Here is a 6010-nt window from a genome sequence, read left to right on the forward strand (position 1 = left end):
TCTGCATTATTAGACAAAGAATTATGTGTGAACAAGTGATTTATAATTTGGTGTTGATGTTGGCATGATTGGAATAACTGATGCTGATGGAGAATGTTGATAAACTGATAAAGGAATGTTAGTAATGATATAGTGATGAAGAGATTGAGATTATTGGCTTAATGACTTTGATCAGTTATTTGTGTTCTCATTTATGGAAAACTATGTGGCAACTATGTTTTTCATGTTTTTTTTGTCATATAAGTCTTTTTGGTCTACCGTAGATGCCTTACCGGTATTGAAGATAGTGAACTAGGAATTAGGACCTTAACCGGTAAACACAAAAATGTTTTGATTGGTTCTGGAGAATGGTGATGAATCAAGTTTTGAAATTTGGAACATGTATTTGTATCATTGTAATGTATCTTTGATCAGAACTGCCTCATGCTTTGATTACCAGAAATCATGTTTATGATTTTTGTCATATTTTCTATAGGGTTTAAGAAGGGTTTAAGAACCAGTATTCAATTATTATAAACAGTCATCATTTTGAGTTCAAAGTTGTATTACTGATGCAGTGGGTTTGGGATGTTATATCACTTTCTTGGTTTTTACTCAAAAAGGCTCTATAGTTGGTACCATCCAATGGACCAATGTATTTAACCTTATAAAGGTTTCTAGAGCCTACCCTAGATCCTTCCCAAGGATCTCTATAGTTAGGACAACTCACAATTGATAAGGAGTCTCCTACCCCTAGGGTTCCAACCCTTCAACCAAGGACACCTAACAACCCCAAACCCCATCCAATGGTATCTTTACTCAAAAAATGGAATCTAACCTATGTGAGTGTTAACACATATGTTATATGGCATTTTCACTGATCTTGAGCCCTTAGATGGGTGTTTACTAGCCCTTTGTATCTTTTCCTCTTTTGGACCTAGGAAATAGGGCTACAAGCAATTAGCCCTCCATTTGGAATTTTCTTGATTTGTATCACAACCTACCTAAACAACTCCCTAAATAAATTTTATATTTTAATACCCTTTTGTACATTCTACAAGATTCCAAACTTTTGCATATGGGTTTTGAGTACTGATGGTCAAACCCTACTGACCCTATTTAGCCTCTTCTAGCCAATATTGGGGTTTAACATCTCACAAGCTTCACCAGTCACAAAGGAATGAAAGGATAACACTTTCCAAGGGTTTTAACTTTTCCAAGGGTCCTTCTCATGCCATGTTTGACCATCCTTCAATCTTGTGTTCAAGTTTTCCACCCTCTTTTCCTACTGTACAGGCTTGCCACATGAGTGATGTCAAGCCTAGGGAATCATCTTAGGAAAGAAAATTGACACTTCCTATCTCCAAAACCACTAGGAAAATCTATTATACATGTCAAATCAACATCCTCTTAGGTTTCAGGTCGATCCCATAGAGAGATGCTGATTTGTGTCACTGTTTGCATCCAAACCTTGGTTTTGAGGGTTTTGTTAGGCCAGTGGGATAGAAAATTCAGTTTCTTCCAAATGCAAAGCCTTCAAGACCTAAGATCATCTCCAATTGGATGGTGAGCCTCTTCTACCACTTTCAAAATGTTTAATTCATACCCACCATTCATAGGGAATTATGCAAGAACAAAAAACTCAAGAAAAATGCAGGAAATCACAACTTTTTGCTTTGAAGATAAGAAATTCATTCAATATCATCTCTAACCCTATAGGAATTGTTCCTCTAGGATTATATCATGCCAAGTAACTCTTCCAACTACCTCCAATGCATACAATCAACTAACTAATCATTGGGATAACCACATTTCAAAATCTTGCAAGAAAAGTTGCTTAAGACAATAATGCAACTTTTGTCAACTTTCTATATTTCGGTCTTCCCTTCACACCAAAGGTGAAGAATGAACATACCACACATTGTAGACCCCCTAAACAAAAAAAATACATATGAAATTCCCATACAAGGCCTTTGACCAAGTTGACACACCTTGGGGCCTTAAGGCTTATTACATTGCCTAGACCTAAGCAATAGGCCTTCAAACACATACATTGCACATTCTATTCCTAACATAACCAAGAATCAAAATGATTTAGATAGATATCAAAATGAGGTAGACACATGTCCTAGTGCCCCTACACCATACTCCCCTAGACAAGAAAACTCAAGTCCTTTGAGTTGCCAACTGGTTGATTGTGGTTCCATGCTTGAGGATATCACTTTCACTCATCTAAGTAGCTTCAAATGCAGGAAGCCCCTTGCATTTGACCAGATAGTCTTTGTACACACTTTTCCTTGTTTTCTTATCACCTTGGAGTCAAGAATGCACTCTAATTCCAATGGCTTGCTAGGCGGTAGATCCTTCATCCATTCTACATCCTCTTTCTCAAGGGATGAATCAGGTTCTGCATCTGTCAAGGATCCTTTGAAGGCTATCAAATCACATACATTGAAGATGGGAGATATTCCCAAGTCTGCTAGAAGTTCAACTTCATATGCATTGTTGCCAAATTTATGAACTACCCAAAGGGGACCTATCTTCTACATGAGCAATTTAAAAGGTTGGCCTTTAGGTAACCTTTCTTTCCTTAGGTAAGCTATCACCAAATTCCCTACGTTAAATTGAACATCTCTCCTCTTAACATCTACTTTGAATTTATATTTATCAGTACTTTGTTGAAGTGAATCCTTAACTTGTTCATGAATCTCCTTCATGGTGACAATAAAATCCTCTCCTTGGGCACTCCTTTTGTCCATGCCTCCAAGATCTCTGAGTTCAAGTATCCCTCTAGGATGTAGGCCATACACAACCTCAAATGGACTTCTCCCTGTGCTCTTGTTGACTGAATCATTGTATGCATATTCAACTTGTCCAATCAGTAAATCCCAACTTTGTCCATGCTGATTGGTAAGGCATCTAAGGAGATTGCCAAAGAATCTATTAACCACCTTAGTTTGTCCATCAGTCTAAGGGTGGTATGCTGATGAAAATGATAGATTGGTAACTAATTTCTTCTAGAGAGTCCTCCAAAAATGACCAACAAACTTGGAATCACTATCAATGACAATATTGAGAGGTAATCCATGTATCCTTACAACTTATTTGAAAAACAGATCTGCAATATGAGATGCATCATTTGTGCATTTACATGGCACAAAATGAGCCATCTTGCTGAACCTATCAACAATTACAAAGACACTATCAAACCCCCTAGGAGTTTTGGGCAATCCAAGTACAAAATCCATACTTAGGCTTTCCCAAGGCCTAGTAGGAATCAGTTGTGGTTAATATAAACTAGCATTGGTTGAAACACCTTTTTCCCTTTGACAAATAGGACAATGCTCCACAAATATTCTTACCTCTTCCTGCATCTTAGGCCAAAAATAAAACCTTGATACCTGCTCTAAGGTTTTGTCCAAACCAAAATGACCTCCAAGACTGCCATTGTGTTTCTCTCTAATGATATTCTCCCTCATAGAACATTGAGGAATGCATAATTGATTCCCCTTGAAAAGCAATCCATCCTACAACATAAAATCAAAAAACTCAACATGAAATGAGTCAGCAAACTTAGTACATACATCATATGCATCCTTGAAATAATGATCCCTTTTCTAAATGGCCTTAAGAGAATCATCATCAACACTTTGCAACTAAATTTCTCGGACACTGAGGGTTCTCCTTCTCAAAGCATTTGAAACCTTATTATTCACACCCTTCTTGTGCTTGATGGTAAAGGTGTAAGGTTGGAGTTGTTCAACCCACTTGATGTGGCTTTGGTTCAACTTCTCTTGCCCATTAAGAAAACCCAATGCATGGTTATTAGTATAAACAATACTCTTTTGGAAGAAGGTAATGATGTCACTTTTTGAGTGCTTGCACCATGGAATAAAGCTCCAAATCATAAGTTGAGTACCTCTTTTTAGCCTCATTCAACTTCTCTAAAAATAATGCCACTGGATGTCCTTATTGACTAAGGACTTCACCTATTGCTTGCTTGCTTGCATCGCTTTCTTGGTTTTTACTCAAAAAGGGTCTCCAGTTGGTACCATCCAATGGACCAATGTCTTTAACCTTTTAAAGGTTTCTAGAGATTTCTCTAGATCCTTCCCAAGGATCTCTTCAGTCAGGTCAACTCACAACTAACAAGGAGTCTCCTACCCCTAAGGTTCCAACCCTTCAACCAAGGACACCTAACAACCCCAAACCCCAAGCAACAGGATCTTTACTTGAAAGATGGAATCTAACCTATGTGAGTGTTTTCACGTGTTATATGGTATTTTCACTGATATTTACCCCTTAGATGGGTGTTTACTATCCCTTTGTATCTTTTCCTCTTTTGGTCCTAGGAAATAGGGCTACAAGCAATTAGCCCTCCATTTGGAATTTTCTCGATTTGTCTCACAACATACCTAAACAACCCCCTAAATAAATTTGATATTTGAATACCCTTTTGGACATTCTACAATATTCCAAACTTTTTCATCTAGGCTTTGAGTACAATTGGTCAAACCCTACTGACCCTATTTAGCCTCTTCTAGCCGGTATTGGGGTTTAAGCTCTCAAAAGCTTCACCAATCATAAAGGAATGAAAGGATAACACTTTACAAGGGTCTTCACTTTTCCAAGGGTCCTTCTCATGCCAAGTTTGATCATCCTTCAATCTTTTGTTCAAGGTTTCAGCCCTCTTTTCCTACTGCACAAGCTTGCCACATGAGCGATGTCAAGCCTAGGGCATCATCTTAGGAAAGAAAAATGACACTTCATGTCTCCAAAACCACTAGGAAAATATATTATACATGTCAAATCAACATCCTCCTAGGTTTCAGGTCGGTCCCATAGAGAGATGTTGATTTGTGTCAATGTTTGTGTCCAAACCTTGGTTTTGAGGGTTTTGTCAAGCCAGTGGGATAGAAAATTTAGTTTCTTCCAAAATCGAAGGCTTCAAGACCTTATATCAACTCCAAATGGATTTTTAACCTCTTCTATAGCTTTCCAAATGTTTAATTCATTCCCACCATTCATAGGGAATTGTGCAAGAACAAAAAACTCAAGAAAAATGTAGGAAATCACAATAACCATTTGCTTTGAAGATAAGAAATTTATTCAATATCATCTCTAACCCTGTAGGAATCATTCCTCTAGGATTATATCACTCCAAGTAACTCCTCCAACTACCTCAAATGCATACAATCAACCAACTAATCATTGGGATAGCCACATTTCAAAATCTTGCAAGAAAAGTTGCTTAAGACAATAATGCAACTTTTGTCAACTTTCTACAATTCAGTCTTGCCTTCACACCAAAGGTCAAGAATGAACATACCACACATTGTAGATCCCTAAACACCAAAAATACATATAAAATTACCACACAAGGCCTTTGACCAAGTTGACACACCTTGGGGCCTTAAGGCTTATTACACTGCCTAGACCTAGGTAATAGGCCTTCAAACACACACATTGCACATTCTATTCCTAACATAACTAGGAATCAAAATGATTTAGAAACATATAAAAATGAGGTAGACACATGTCCTAGTACCCTTGCACCAATTACATTTTATATAAGCTGGTGATGATGTGTTTGAAACCATGTGAAGTGTTTGAATGATGTTATGGCACACTCAAAGAACCAATTTCTTGGGAATGTGCAAAGTGTTTAGCGGAATGAGCTAAGGGTTTGAAAGTGTATTAGATCGAGGTGTGGTGATCATTCAATCACTATAATTGATTGTAATGATCTATTTGATGATCTATGTTGTAAGTCTTAGGGTTTTTTAACCGACTAAGTTGTAAAGGTTATTTAGGTCGGTATAGTTGATGTTTGGTGTGTCGATGAATTGAGTAAAGAGTGTGAAGCCAAACCATTGTGGTGCGTCTACAAGAGTGTAGCAGATTGGAGCTAAATTGTATCTGAACAAGCAAGAAATTAGTGCTATTTATATATCATACATCTATTGTTTGCTAACAGTTACAGCAGTCAAAATCCCTTATCCGGGTAGGTTCTAACATACCTTAAATTTTA

This window comes from Cryptomeria japonica, chromosome 10, assembly GCF_030272615.1.
Source record: "Cryptomeria japonica chromosome 10, Sugi_1.0, whole genome shotgun sequence".
NCBI classification, from domain to species: domain Eukaryota; kingdom Viridiplantae; phylum Streptophyta; class Pinopsida; order Cupressales; family Cupressaceae; genus Cryptomeria; species Cryptomeria japonica.